Source organism: Zonotrichia albicollis, chromosome 3 (assembly GCF_047830755.1).
Source record: "Zonotrichia albicollis isolate bZonAlb1 chromosome 3, bZonAlb1.hap1, whole genome shotgun sequence".
NCBI lineage: Eukaryota > Metazoa > Chordata > Aves > Passeriformes > Passerellidae > Zonotrichia > Zonotrichia albicollis.
In genome coordinates, this window is record NC_133821.1 from 82,113,449 (window position 1) to 82,128,745 (window position 15,297).

The window sequence follows — 15,297 nt, forward strand, 5'->3', positions numbered from 1 at the left end:
TCCTATTGCTTGTCACCACCAAGCAGAGCTTGGCTCCATCCTCTGACACTCTCCCTTCATACACTTATATGCACTTATAAGTTTTTCCTTCTAAGTGCCAGGAAAGAGGTTTTCCTATGGCTCAGCCCCTCTGAAGACTTAATGTATGGAGACCCTTACACCATTAGCCTTGACCCAGTTGTAGTGACTGTCCAAAAAAACAAAAAAGGAAAGAAAAAGAGCAGAAATCTAGAAGTCAGATTCACAGCTGACTAAGTGAAGGCAGATTAATCTGCCATTGCCTGAGACCAAGCTCACAGCCAGTTACTACAGAGCCACTGAAAAGCAGCAACTACTGCTTGTCTGAGCCCTTCAAAGCCCTGATATTCCATCTGCTTATGGTCCATCAGTCATCCAAACTGAGCTTTGTGCTCACTCACCATCCTACAGCTCTGACAGCTGAGGCATTGCTGCTCACTCATACAAGATCCAGTTTAAGGTTGCAGCTCCTCATCTTGCCTAAACTGGACATTCCCAAGGATCTGATGGAAAGCTGGGTGCAAGATGAAAGCTGAAAGCTGATGATATCTAACCCCAGAGGAGTAGAATAGACACCAAAAGCACTGACAGGGAGCTCCAGATTTCAGCAGAGTCTTCAGCACCTACCTATCAGCCTGAGTGACTCAACCAGGAAGAAGTTGACTCAAAGAAGCACAGAAGGGGCAAAAACATTTTAATATAGAGGCAGGCACATTTTTCAGCTAAAAGAAAAACCTCCCCCTCCATTGGGATTTGCCTTGGTAAACACAACTCAACCAAATTGCCCAGCCAGCCCCTCACCCCACATCCAGCCAACACTCAGAGCCAGTCCCCTCTGCTCGTTTCTGCAGGACGCTCTGCAGCTCCCCTCCTCTGAAGTTTGCTTACATTACTGCCTCCCTTTGCTGACATTGGCAGCTTTCTCAAGCCTTTTCATAACTATTTTTTCTTGGATATACTTAATTTATCTTATTTTTATCCCATCTGTGAGAAAAAGCGGCTGCAGTTCAAACCGATCTGCTCTGGCAGCGCCGCCTGCCCTGCAGATCCCATGGCCCCCTCACCAGGCTGCTGCAATGATTTCTGCTTATCTGGTGCTCTGGTGCTGCTCTTGGGCACTCACCCATGTCCTGTCCCAAACGCACCAGGAATGTGCACGTCCTCCTCAAGGCCTCTTTCAAGGTGAATTAACCGAGCCTCATGCATGCAGTATTGCTGAGCGTGGACTTTCAGACTTTTTTTTTTTCCATAGAAAGTTTTAAATGGGTTTAGACTGCAAATTTTCCTGAGGGATCTCATGTGTTCTGCATACACAGGTCCTGCAAATTAAGTTGGATGGACTCCCTGGGAGAATCTACTACAGCTCAGGGGGCTCCCAGCAAAGATACAGGGACTACTAATGTCACATGTGCTGGCTTCAGAGGGAAACAGGGCCAAGGGGAGAGACAGTAACAGCTTTACCCAGGTCAGCTGCTGGCAGTGGTGGAAATACCACTGCCAAGGATGGTACCACTTGAAAAGTAGAGGTGGTTGTGGTTGCCATGGGATTTAAGCCAAGGTAAGTCTGTGGCTGCTGTTATCCAGGAAGATGGGCTGGATGGTCTCACTAGTCCTTTTTGACCTTTTACTGAGGTACCTAAACAGCTGGGTTGGCCTACTTTGTGAGACGGTGTCCAGAAGGATGTGAGATGTACTTTGTGATATGGTAGCCAGTGATGGGTGCTACACCCTGGACCTTGCTGGCTTGCCAAATACTGAAAAATTCTCCAGGATGCAAGGAATCATACAACCATTTAAGTTGGAAGAGACCTCCAAGATCATGAAGTCCAGCCATTAACCCAGCCCTGCCAAGCCCACCACTAAACCATATCCCTCAGAGCCACATCTACATGTCTGTTAAATCTCTCCAGGGATGGTCACCCCACCACTGCCCTGGCCAGCCTGATCCAATGATTGACAACTCTCTCTTTGAAGAAATTCTTCCTCATATCCAATCTAAACTGCCCTTTGTGCAACTTAATGTCTTTTCCCCTTGTCGTCTCACTTGTTTCCGGGGAGAAGAGATCAACCCCCACATGGCTCCTGTCAGGGAGTTGTAGAGAGCCAAGAAAATGAGGCCATTTCTCTCCTTCTGCCACCCAAGGTAGCACTGCATTGGTACTAAGCCTATGGTTTGGAATCATGAGCAATATGTTATTGTCACAATGAGATCTGCAAAACCACTTCAAGCAACTGTTTGTAAATCCGTTTGGGTTTCTAGGTCCAAACATTTGTAAATCCATTCCCACCAGCTGGGAATACATGGCTTAGTGACTATCTGACAAATCTCCAGTTATACAGGAAGACATAAAGACACCATCCTTTTTTAAATCAATATTTTTAATCACAATTTACTGAAGTAAATGAGCAAAACAAAGATTTTTATAAAAGAACCTACCTAAGTACTTAACTCTCTCTTCCATTGTGCCCACTTCTGAATAAAGGGGCAGGACACAAAATGGTCTTTTTATTAACAAGGACCGACAGGTCAAATTATACTCTTCTATCACTTCACCATCTTATTTTAAAAAATCCATATCCCACCTTACACAACATTAGAAAATTATTTTCATTTATACATAATTTGGTAAACTTTGACAATTTACCTCTTTATTTTTGTTTCCCCCCTTTTCTTCACTAGCTCACTGGCCAGCATAGAAATGTACAGGGATGAGTCTTCTTTATTTGTTTACAGAATGCCTCAGACTTAGGGATTAATTAATTCAAAAGAACAGAGTACGTGGAGTTCTTGGGGAGAGGGATGTAATTACTGCATTTGAAGTTCTCCAGGAAGAATGTTAAAGTGGCAATTTTTTGGAGTTAATGTCTTTTCCTGCTGCTCATTCTGGCTGGAGGCATCCTCCTGTCTTTCCAGACTAGGATCCATCTATTCCTTACTGAAACGCAGGAGATGCCTCCTGTGAGACTGGGTGGGGAAGAAGCTGTGGCCCACAGGTGAAGGAGGGAAACACAAAAGAACCTGGAATGTTCATTTTCCTAAGGATTTCACTTAATCAAATCATCATCAAACTGCAAGCCATTTCTAAACCACTAATTACTCACTGCCTGGAAACTATTTTGAACAAATGTGAATGTACAAAATTTGGTTGATGATAGCCTTGAAATGTAGATCCTGGGAGGCCTGTGAACTTTAACAACTGTGGAGAAACAAAACCAGAGTTTCTTTTCATAACTTTGATCCTGTTCTAGGGGCAATACACAGGCACAATAACGGATCTTTCCTTCCTCTCTGTTTTCTTGCCAAGGATGTTCTTTGGAAACAGCACTGGAGCTGCTCCATACCATTTATCCTCCAGAATGTATCAGATGTTGTTTAAATAAACACGTGCTAGAACTTTTCTACAGTGCCTCCTGGTAAACTGCAGCCATGAAGAGCCTACATTCAGACTGAAGGGGCCAAAAGAAGCTGAATTGAAGTCAAACAGAACAATTCCATCTCATCCTACAGCACCAGACTCTGCATGTTGATGTAACAGATTAAACACTTAGAAGAACTAATGACGGATCACAGGTGTTACCCCACAAACACTGCAGCCTCCTTCAGCACTGACTCCTTCTCCTTCTCCTTTGAGCCTCACAGGAACGACTTGTCACTCACTGGGTATTGCACCACAGCAGTGCCACAGCTGAATCAACGAGCCAGGCATGGACCAAGGGGAAACAACCCCTCAGACACCCTCGAGTAGTCCATGGCCCAGTGGAAACAGAAAGGTAGAACTAATTCCCTTAAAAGCTATGGAGATTTTATTTTAAGTTTTCCCATACTGAGTTTTTAATCTGAATGTCCTTATGGCCCTCTGCAGATTGAAATAATCCGGTTGTTTTCTGTAGACCAAAGCTCAAACCCTTGTGGAGGTTCACATTTTCCAGTTAGCCATTTATTCCCTACAGTCTCCATCACAAAATTTCTCCTCAAAAGCAAGACCCAAAGCTCAGGAGTTCAATGAAAGAGAGGATGAAAGCACTGATGCAGTTCCTCAGCTGCCTACCTTGTGACCAGGTCTTGAAATTATAACTGCCCAGAAATAAAGTTTATGCAGATTCAGAAGATAAGCAGGACAAAACCATAACACAGGCAAGATGCATCCATTTATCAGTAAAGCAAAAACAAATACAGATGGAACCACAGATTTTTCTTCCTGAGCTTCTGTTTGGAATCTGCTTTTTCTTCCAGGGTCAACAAAACCTCCAGTTTCAAACTTTTGCATATATGCTTTAAGAACTAGCATGCTGTGAGGTCTCACTGCAGACAGTACGTGTTTTCTCAAGCAACATATGAAACAAAAAGTCATGGGGGTTTTTCCACCCTTTCCTCCTTATTAACACTAGCAATCACATGGAGATTTTCAGTTCTCCACGTACCACAAGCAAGAAGGAATGAAACCTCTGACAGATGGCTTTGAGGTAGCACCCCCACTTTGCAATTGGATAAGATGACCTTTCTCATGTCGCAGATGTTGGACTGGGGGAGGTCACAGGCTTCCTTGCTCTTCCATCTGCACTTGGGCTCCTCCTCAGGTCCATAGTGGCTCTGTGTGGCACATTGGGTACCAAGAAGCCACTGAGACAGGAATATAATTTAGGGTGCTTGTGTCAAGCTGTGCTTTTTTGAAATAACTCTAGGCTGTCCAGGAGACATGAAAAGTCAGCATAGGAGGTTTCGTGTCCGCTTCATGAGCTTGCTTCTCTTTAGTAGGTGGTTTTCCTCATATCTTTGCCTGCATTCCTGTATTTCACAAAAAATACCTTCCTTCCTCCCTAGGTCAAGTTTTCTTTTGCTGGTTGCTGTAGGCTTTCACTTCATCTCTGAGCTGATTCACACTATGTGATCTCTGCCGTGAGGGGAAAGCATCAAAGGTCAAGAAAGCTCTAGTGGTCTTTATGTAGCAGTGAGTTCTGCAGTAATGAACATTTCAGGTTCCAGAACTTTACCATCTATGCTATTAAACACATCTCTCACAAGGTTTGTGCTTGAGTATTAGAACTGCTGCTGAAAGAATTGGTCAAATTTGCCAATCCCTGAAGTATTCAAAAAGGGTGTAGATGTGGCACTAAGGGGCATGGATAAGTGGTGAACACAGTGGTGTTGGGTTAATGGTTGGGCTCAATCAAACTAGAGGTCTTTTCCAGCCCTGTGTTTCCATGATTCTGTGATTTTAGTCCAAGCCACCAGATAAGGCTCGGGAACCTGCATATGCCAAGTGCATGAACCGCTGGAGCCCTCAATGTCTTCAGGCACAAGTTCTTCAACCTTCCTAAAATTTTCCTCCCACATCCATTGTGGCCACCAGGCATCAGCACTTTGTCCTAAGCACTGGTCTCAGAGGGTGAGACAATAATTTAGTTATTCATCTCCCCACTAAAGTTTGCAACACATACTTCAGAGTTGGGAATCCATTTGTCGGATTCTGGAGTCAATATCCTTTACACTTGGTTTAAGGACATTTTATATACTCAAGAGGGGGTGAAAGCAGCTTAATGTACCTGAAAATCGGTTCCACAAAATCTCCACCTATCCTGTAATAGCTATTGTCACACAAAATGGGAACAGCAAATGTTTCAGAGAACAAACCATACCGGTTCAGGGCAAATGGGTACAGAGACTTTATCATTGTTGCAGTGCCAGGAAAATGAACAAATTTGCCCCCTGGGTTGAAGCTAAAGAACAAAATTCTTGAGCCCTGCCTAAAATCACATGGGTCTGTTTGGCTCGTCTGATGTTGTTCCATGGTGATTCACAAGCATTGCTCTGCCTTGCTGTGTGATGCTTGGCAGCCAGCTGCACAGTCAGAGCTGTGCAGAGAGCAAACAAGGGCCCTGGTGCATACTTTTTTTCTTGCAAGAAAGCCTCTGCCTCAGAGACAACTCTAGAAAACTACAGGCAAGATCTGGACAGAATCAGCAAGTATTGAGTGTTGTTGGAAAATAAAGCCAGATTGCACAGGCTGATAGCCATGTGATCCCCTTCTAACATGCATCATTTCTCTTAGTAACAACAGGCAGTGCCTCACACACTGCTTTGCAAATAATGATTAAGGTCAAGAATACTTCCCCAGATTGTAGCCTGCCCTTTGCACCTGCAAAACCTGAGTTATGGAAAGTTGACTTGAGGCCACATTTAATAAAAGCCTTACCTGCATGTCACAATAGGGAATCTGCATCCATCCCACCTAGCAACATGACCTGGACCACCTATTTTAAGCATTAAGACATTCAGCAGAGTCAGAAGGAGTCAGGAGCACTGGATTTCTGAGGGGTGACTCAGAACCTGTATTGTACATGTAGGGTCCAAGGAGACAGGGAGCCTGGGAAGGGCAAATGGGTGTTCTCTTGAGTGCCCAGTGAGGAGCTGCTGAGAGCCAGACAGCTGAAAACACCAGGGATGTATCTGAACAGGCAGCTGCCTCCTGGCTTGCTCCTCTCAGAAGTTGGCTGACATGGCACAGAAGCATTTCCTAAATATCAGCTGGAATTTCTCACAAGTGGTGCATGAGATATTCACCACCCAGCCCAGCACCCTCCTGAATGACAGATGATGCAGAGCCATGCAGGGAAACACAGACTGAGGCTGGAGGTTGACTAAAATATGGCCAAGGTGTACCTCTGTCTCTCTGGGAAGGGTTTGTGCTGCAGTGATGCTGTCCTTCCATGAAACTCGTGTTTTGAAGCAGTTTGTCAGGAGGCATTAGCATGCCTGGCAGGTTTGCCTAGCTTGGGCTTCTTCAAATAAGGAAATGAAGGGAAAGAAGGGAATTCCCAATTTTGCATGTTTAAACAGCAAGACTGAAAGCTATTTAGGATCCTGCTGACCATATCTCAGATCTTGCAGGCTCAGTGCTGTTCAAGCCTCCTTAGTAGGCTGAAGAGCACCCTTCTGACTTCTGAATTGCAGCAGAGGAAGAAAACACTTACAGAGCTCTCCAAGAAAAAAAAGGGAGGCCTTCAAGAAAAAAGAAAGGACTGACCTCTGACAGTTGATCACACTCTGCTTCCACCTCCTTGTGGGACAGAGGTAAGGGATCTTCCCTACACTTTGGGCACATCTTTACCCCTTCATTCCTGTGCACACCGGGCACCACACACTGCTGTGACATTCATGCCTCCCAGGAGAGCTTTTTGTACTTGCTCTGCCATCCAAATCCACTAAATACACTTTAATCTAATTGTAACCATTGTATCAAGCAGAGGAAAAGAATTAAGAAACTTCAGCTTACAATGTGCCAACTATTCTAAAAATCAGATAATTGTGGATAATAAACAGTGAGAACCAACAAAACCAGAGTCAGAGGAATTGGAGTCTTTTATGGTCACTGATGTAGTAAATCAGCACTGCAGTTTAACACAGACAAATGTAGTGTAAAGTAATATATCTGAGGGGAAGGACTGGACTTGAAAGCACATATTTAAATGTGACATTCATGCAGTACCGTAGCCAGGAAAATGAGGCTGATTTCATTTAAGAAAAATAAATCTCTGAAGACTATACAGTCCATGGATACATTAATAAAAAAGAAGGGGGAAAAAAAAGTAGTCCAAGCATAGTTTAGGCTGTGTCAGAGGAGAATCACAGTGACTAGTAAAATAAAAGGAGCACAAGATAGATTTTATTAAGTTAGTGAAAAAAGCCTGGATGGGAAACTCCAAAAGACTGCCTTACAAGTAGTGTGAAAAGCACCAGTGAAGATTATAGGTCAGATTCAGCTGCTGTCTCCATCCTTAGCACTGGATTTGAAGAAAACTCAAATTTAGTTAGTAAGTTCCTAGGATATATTTATATTTAAGATAGCACCTGCATATTTAAATTATGGCAACTTCAGATGTTCTCAGCTTGTCACTGCACCAGCCTCTATGGAAACAACCCCAACTTCAAGGACAGGCAAAAGAGAGCAGAGAATAGCAGTCTTTCTATTGCCATTGGTCAGTGAAGGAGGAGAACGCTGAATTATCGTGCTCACAAAGGAAATCAGAGGCCAGATCTGTGTTCTTTTCATAACCACCGAACACCTCTGAGAACTCTCCCAGGTGCAGGTACACAGACATATTCACTCCAGTGAAAACCAGCCCCTGCTGGTGTGGCAGGGGACAGACTGCCCCGTGCTCCTAATGTTAAAAGCTAAACTAACTCTGGCCAAGGACACTGGAGGGAAACTCCTTGTTTTTAGGAAAGCTGTGGTTCTGCATGGGTGCAGATGGCCTGTGATGCACTCAGAGACCCAGTGAACTTCTGGAAACTTCCTTCAGGAAGATGAGGTCCAAACAGCTTGAGCTGTGATTTCCACCAGTGGCTCTGTGGAAATCAGGTATCTCAGAGTGAGGACCACAACGCTGACCTTCCTCAGAAGCCAGATTTATTCTCAGCAGAGAAAGAAAACCTGTCACAGTTGCCAGATTAAGCTGATCAAGAACTAACAAGAACTGGAGGAGCAACAGGAGTGGCCTCCTCCACTCTGCCTCCAGAGAAAAATCTGGCTTTTATTACAAAATTCCAGCCTGGAGCTTCCTCCCACAGGATAGACCAAGGAGGCCCAGACTTGTATGAATTAACCAAAAATAACACTTCCAGGGAGGGAGAGGATGATTGAGGGAACTGCTGATGGGATACAGAGGCCTCTCACCTCCTTCTCACCAGTTCAAGTCCAGAAGTCAGGAGGAAGGAGAAAAAGCCTCTGACTTTGAGAAGTTTGCTGCCTTTAGCTGATTTACTGGGAAGCAAGTAACTGCCACAACCACCATCATGTCAGGTAGCCCCAAGCCAGTGAACAGAAGAGCAAAAACTGTCCTTCCCATCTCCACAATAATCCATTTTAAAGAGCTGTGGGTTGCATGTGGCAAGGCTCAGATTGACAGTGAGCTCCAGGCTCCACCAGCAAATATGTTTAAAAATAGTCAAAGCAAACAGGATTCTGTTTGGGGAGGGAAGGAGTCAGACACCTTTTTGGCTGTGTTTGGCCAGCAGCAGGGATATGGTCTGGTTAATCCTGACCATCTCCACTACACATCCTCATTGCTATGGCAATGTCCCATAAACAGAGCAGGGATCAGCAGCTCCCTGGAGCAAGGAGGCAGCACTGTCCTCAGGTAGTGGCACTGCATTAGAAGAAGGAAAACAAGAAATTTGTGCAGGCGAGCTGAAGACTCACTAGAGCGTGTAAATGTTACCTAAATTTGTGCATCAGCATTTAAATACCATGAGAGCTGGAGCTGCAGCTGAGCAAGAGCAAAGCAGAGGAACACAGTGTGTCTGATTCAGCCTGGGGAGATGGGGAAGCACAGGGAGCTTGGAAGCACCCACAAACTGGGCCAAGGCTACCCCAAATGCTGCTGCTGTTCCCTAGGAGAAGCTGAGAGAAACTGAAGCAGATGGCAGCCAACATGCTGGTAAGCAGCACAGAATCCTCAGAGCAACCTTGGGCAGGACAGGGAGCACCACACCAAGCTCAAGCACTGAAGCAGGAAAAAGCAGCTCAGAGAAAAGGACCACCAGCACCACAAGAAGCCACCAGTGATGAGAGATCTCTCCTGGGGGTCTCAGTGGCTATCATGGGTTTGTGGAGCTGCAGAGGGGTCTGGCTCAGGGACGAGAAGTCACACAGACCTGATGTTAAAAAGCAGGACTTGTTTGCCCTGCCCTTGCGCAAGATGAGAAAGGGGGAAGGGAAGCACATACCCACCCCACCTTCTTGCAGAGTCTTCACACCCTGCGGCCTCTTAGAACACTGGCTCCCCCCCCTGCAGTGGAGTGGCTGTCGAGAGAGGCTTTACTCAAGGTAGTACTTTGGTGAGGTAATCTAAGACAACAGGATTAAACTGAAAGAGACAATTTATGTTGTGCAACAGGAAATATTTCCAGACAGTAAAGTCTGTTGGGCTCCAGAGCACTTTCCCAAGGTAAGCAGCAGAACTGGAATGGCCATCCCCTGGCTCATCTGTCAAGGCTACACGAGCACTGTGTGGTGTGGAGAGCACGCTCACACAAGGAGAGAGACAGGACAGGGACCCTGGGTTTGCTGCTGTTACAGCATTTTGTGTAAAAATAGGGACCCATCTTTTGCTCATGCACAGAACAAATTTCTATTGACAGAAGAAAAAACTGAGATGTAGGGCAAGTAAGAAAAAAAAAAAAGTCAGAAAAGTCTTGGTGGTACTTTAGACCCTTCAGTTCCCATCATGATCTCACCCTGAGTGGGTTTCTCTTGTTTTGCTTTCTCCTTTGCAAGTGTCAGAAAAATATTAAGGGACTAATATTACGGGACTGATTTTTACCTGCCCTCCACTGCTGTAAATCAAGAATAACATCACTGGAATCACCAGGGTGATCTCAGCTTAAAATGAAGAGGATTAACATTTAAATACAAAAAAAATAAGGATGAAATTATGTTCACCTCCCTGGCACATAGGTAAAGTTTTGGGATAGTTTAGAAACGCACTCCCAAAAACTGCACTGGAGACAGAGGTTCATCTCTCAACAGATGGGTGGATATATGGGTGGTTTTCCAAAGGCCTGGAGGTCATATCCCCCCTTCAAGCACCCAAAGCGGCCCCTGAAGCTCAGTCAGGCCCCCAGTCACCTTACACAGGCAATGATTCCATTCACCTCAGAGCTGACTTGCTTGTTGAACCCCTGTGAAAATGCCAGTCTGTCACCTCATTTCCTTTCACATCCAGAATACAGAGCACAGCTCCATGCAAATGCTGTTTCTTGGGCTCCTAGGAGGTGCTGAGAGCAACCCCTGCTACAGTTTCTCTCCTCCCTCTGTTACATGAGCTCACTACTCAATTTTGGCTATGTGTGTCTCTGCTAGTAAACTAACCCCTGCCAGAGCCCATTCTTCAGCCCTGAAGCCAATTGGCACAGCCTGACGCCTACATATTATTAAACTCTCTTACACTCTGAAACAAGGTGACTACATCCAAACTGCCTTTGGAGTGTCCTGGCCCTTCCTGAACTCCAGCAACACCCAGAAGTTGTCTCAGATCAAGCCCTGTGTGGTAGCACAGATCCTCTAGACCACCTCACTAGTACATGTATAAGCCTGTTGTGAGAATACTGAGTGAATACTTTTTGTTAAATCCCCCAGTAGCACAACACTCAGAAAGAGTCTGGGAGATTGGAAGACCCAAAACAGGATTTCCTACTCAACTAAAAAAAAAAAAAAAAAAAAAAAAAAAAAAAAAGTGCCTTTCATGGAAGAGCTGTGAAAGAAACTTTGAGCTTTTACCTAGAAACTGGCTCCAGGCAAAGCTGTCAGTAAATGTCTCCTGGGTCCGCTATTGCTTATGGCAGCAAGACAAGGGGTGCCAAGGCTGGACAGGGGGCTTGAACTTTCCCCAGCCATGGGAGGAGATGTGCCTTGGCTGGGGCAATGGAGAGTGACTGAAGTGCTCAGAGCGAGCCCAAAGCCCATTTCCTACATACCCATCTTGTACCTTTTTCCACCACTTCTTCATTAGGGAAGGAGGGACAGAGAGAACTCTACTGCCAAACCAGCATAAAATGAGAGGGATCTGAGAGAGCAACATGAATCAAGCAGTGACTGGGAGGTAAACACACTGTACACAACGCCTGGGGATCATTTCTCCTGGGGCCAACTCCAAGGCTTTTATTGCCTCACTTACAATTAGCTGGTAAATATTGTACATATGATTGACCTTTCTAAATGCTGCTGGGTAGCTGGAGGTGTTGTGAGCTGATCCTGCCTGTGAGGACCCAGGGTTGTGCAGCACCGACTCTATCTGCCGGTGTGCAATGCTCTGCAAGCGCTTTTCTCCCTCTCTTACTGACACATTGAGATTTACTGCCCTGTGTCAGTGAGTTCAAGAAAACCTTTTAACTCTGGAAGCTCCGGGAACCAGCTCCAGCACATGCTTCGGGATTTATCCGTCACTTTGTTATGCCTTGTTTGTCCAAGAAACAGTCAAGACTGAACGAGTCAGGAATGACAGAAATAGTACATGAAGTCACAGTTGTTCCACTTTAAAGCACGAGCATTTGTGTAGTTTTCCTACCAAATATACGTGTGTTCAGCGAGCAAATAAGGCAATGGCAGAGGAAAGGCAACACAAGCAAGATTTTACAGATGCCAGTTGAGTCGTGCCCGCTCCTGCAAGCGAGGGTAACACAGATTTCCACATGTATCAGCTTTTTCTGCTCAGAAAAGCAATCCCCTGGACTGGACACACTCACAAACCCCGTGAACGCTGCCGCAAGCCAGCCCTGGGAAAAACCTGTGAGCACTAAACTGAAGCTGAAAGACAAACACGTAAGAGAAAAGGCTGAGCAGCCCCTGCTCTTTGCCTCACCTCCTCTCGCTGCCTGCCCGGCTTCTGAACATCCCCGTGCCGCTCTCCCGCTCTGTTCAACAGCTCTTTTTCCGTCACTCACATCAAGCCACCGGCACAACAGCACTGATGCCAGCCCTCACAGCTGACCTGTCCGACGGAGTGAGACGCACGGGGCTCCTGTCCCTTCCCTGTCCCCTCCCCGTCCCCCCGCAGCCCCTCGCCCACCCAAACACCCAGCACCGGCATTCCCGGCCCCTCGCTGCCCACTTCCTGCACGGACAGCAGGAGCGGGCGAAGTTTGCGGGAGAAGGATGGGTTTGCTCTCACCGCCTCCGGTTCCCAGCAGCCTGGGACGCACCGCGGGCTGCGTGGAGAGAAGAAAGTTGTTCCAGCGTTTGGCTTCTCGGCGCTCCTGGCAGCGGGCTGGGAGCTGAGCCCGTGGGGACAGCAGGAGCAGGAATGCGGCTTGACAGGCGGGAGCGTGAGGTGTGCCCAGCGCTGTCACATCCTCCCCAAAAGCCGCCGGCCGGGAGGGAGGGAGGGAATGAGGGAGGGCGGACGCCCTGCGCGTCTGCGGGAGGGCTGGAGCGCGGAGCGAGTGTCGGGGAGGGCAGCAACAGGAAATGACACAGAAACTTCACCAGGCTCCAATCCAAACTTGGCCCCTGACATGAAAGAGAGGGGAGGCAACTGGGGGCGGCTGGGGGGGAAGAGAAATTTTTCGCCCTCGTTAACCAGCGTAAAAATCTGCTGACTGGGAAAAAAATCACTGTGACAAGTTTTATTAAAGCAAGGAATGAAGGGGGTAGGGGCGGGATTCCCATCAGAGTTTATTTACTTGAGCAGGAGTGGTGCGATGATGTTAGACACTAAGAGCGAAATGCCATTTTCAGCATTTTCCTGGCTTTTCCAAGCTCTCGGATTCTCCAACGTGTGCCAGAGGGCAGCAGGCAGGAGCGAGGTCCCCCCCGCATCCTGAGCGGCAGCTGCTGCCCCAGGAGCCGCTCCGAATGCGGCACTGCCCGCAGCTCCCGGGGCAGGGGACGGGCCGGGCTCCCGGGGCTGTGCCCAGCCCGGAGAGGAGCACACGGCCCGGGACAGGACAAGGGACAGCCCCGGCACCCGCGAGAAGCGCCAGTGGCACGACTCACAGAGGCAGAAAATCACACTGAGTCAATTGAGTGTGGTCAAACCTTTGCTTGGATGGATGCAAGAAACTGCCTTTACTGAACAAAGCTGGATGGATACTTCAGAATTATACAAAGTCATTAAGGTTTTATGTCCCATGAGCATATACCTTAAGGTATTTCTTACCTTGGTCTTTGAATTCTGAAGTCAGAAGGCTGAAAAAAAGAGTATTAGTAGAAAAAAAAATCACAGAATAATCACTCCAATGTAATGATTACTAATCAAGATACAGTAAAACTTTGTAATGGAAGGAAGTCGCCATGGAATGGAATGTTGTAATGGAGATGTTTCCAAGTCCAACTAACAACATGCTCACCACTAAACCATATCCCCAGCCATGACACCTACACATTTTGGGAACACTTCTGAAGATGGTGACTACACCATGTCCCTGACCAACCTGTTCCAGGGCTTGATCAGCCTTTCAGTGAAGAAATTTTTCCTGATAACCAAGCCAATGGATTTTCTAGTAGCATTATTCCTAATCTATTTGGATTATTTTCCTAATATCCACTCTAACCTTCCAGCAAGGCAAACCCTCTGAACACCTCTCTACATGGTGTGTGCAAGGGCACAGCAGCTTTTGAACTTGGTTGCAGTTTTTAAAGTATCCTTTAAACTTAAAATGTGTCCTTTTCAGTCAGCCCTGACCTGGCCTGACTCTGGGCTCTCTGCAAATCCCACCTTCCCTTGCAGTAGGCAGCGCCATAAACTCTTTGACAGGAGCCCATGGGACTTTCTAAGGGGTCCTCATCTTCCTGATTTGGTTCCCACACCACTGCTGAAAGGTGGATGAGATGCCCACACAATCAGGTCACTGTAGATTGAACAGAAGGTGAAATGTTGTTTGGAAGAAGTTGTATCACTCCTCATCCTACTGAAAGATGTCTTACCAGATATAGTAAATCACAGGGACAGTTGGAACCCAGGTCTAAGCTCAGATTTAACTCTTTCCTGGAAAGCAAATATAAACATAGCCATTCTGCCTACAAATATGAAAGTGGTGAGAGATTTTTTCCTAAATATTGACCTTCCTCAGGCTAAGGATAGCCTCATTGAGACATCTCAATTTACCAATCAGTCTTATAAGAATATAATATTCCCACTAAAACAAGAATATTTAAATATTCCTATTTAATAGGAATATTTTAAGGCCAGGTGAGATCACTCATTTGATAATTTCCATCACCTGGCCTGATCACCTGCATAGCTGAAGCCACAGAATGGTGTCCCAAAGCAACACCTGAATCATTACAAATTATGGCACATCATGCAAGGACACACCCCCCCCCCCAAATCAGATCCTTTCAGGGAAGGACAATCCACCCCAGATAAGTTATTTCGGTGGCTATCAACCAGTCAAGAAGAAGGGCTGCTTTTCTGATTTGCATTTGTCTGGCCTCACTCTCCACCTTCAACCCTGGCCATCACTCACCAGTCTCTCCAGGAAGCTGCAGATCAGGCATGGACAGAGAAAGCTGCAGCTCACCAAGGTACAGCCCATCCTCAGTTTGCCCCCAGAACAGCAGGAATATTTCAAGCCTAGGCATAGCTGGGGACCCTCCAATATTTTGGTTTAAAGCAGCCAAGCCATGCAGCTCTGAGTGGAAACTGGAGCCTGCTGCTCCCTCTCCATGCAAGCTCAGCTTTACAAAACCACAGACAAGTCATCCCATAACCTTGTCCTGAATAAATAAAAATAGCTGAGCTTTTTTAGTCTCTCATGGTAAGGCAGATTTATGGACAAAC

The 15,297-nt window shown here is 46.3% G+C and overlaps 1 protein-coding gene across 3 annotated transcripts in view; it reads right to left on the bottom strand.

Annotated features, from left to right (window-relative positions):
- EVA1A (eva-1 homolog A, regulator of programmed cell death) overlaps positions 1 to 15,297 on the bottom strand; it is a 207,617-nt gene that overhangs the window by 56,088 nt on the left and 136,232 nt on the right. The window contains exon 1 of one of the 3 annotated variants that reach the window (XM_074538014.1): positions 12,688 to 12,972. The exons of the other annotated variants lie outside the window; for them this stretch is intronic. The gene's annotated coding sequence lies outside the window, so the exon portion shown is untranslated. Of the gene's footprint in view, positions 1 to 12,687; positions 12,973 to 15,297 lie in introns of those variants that run through there. 3 annotated transcript variants of the gene reach the window in all.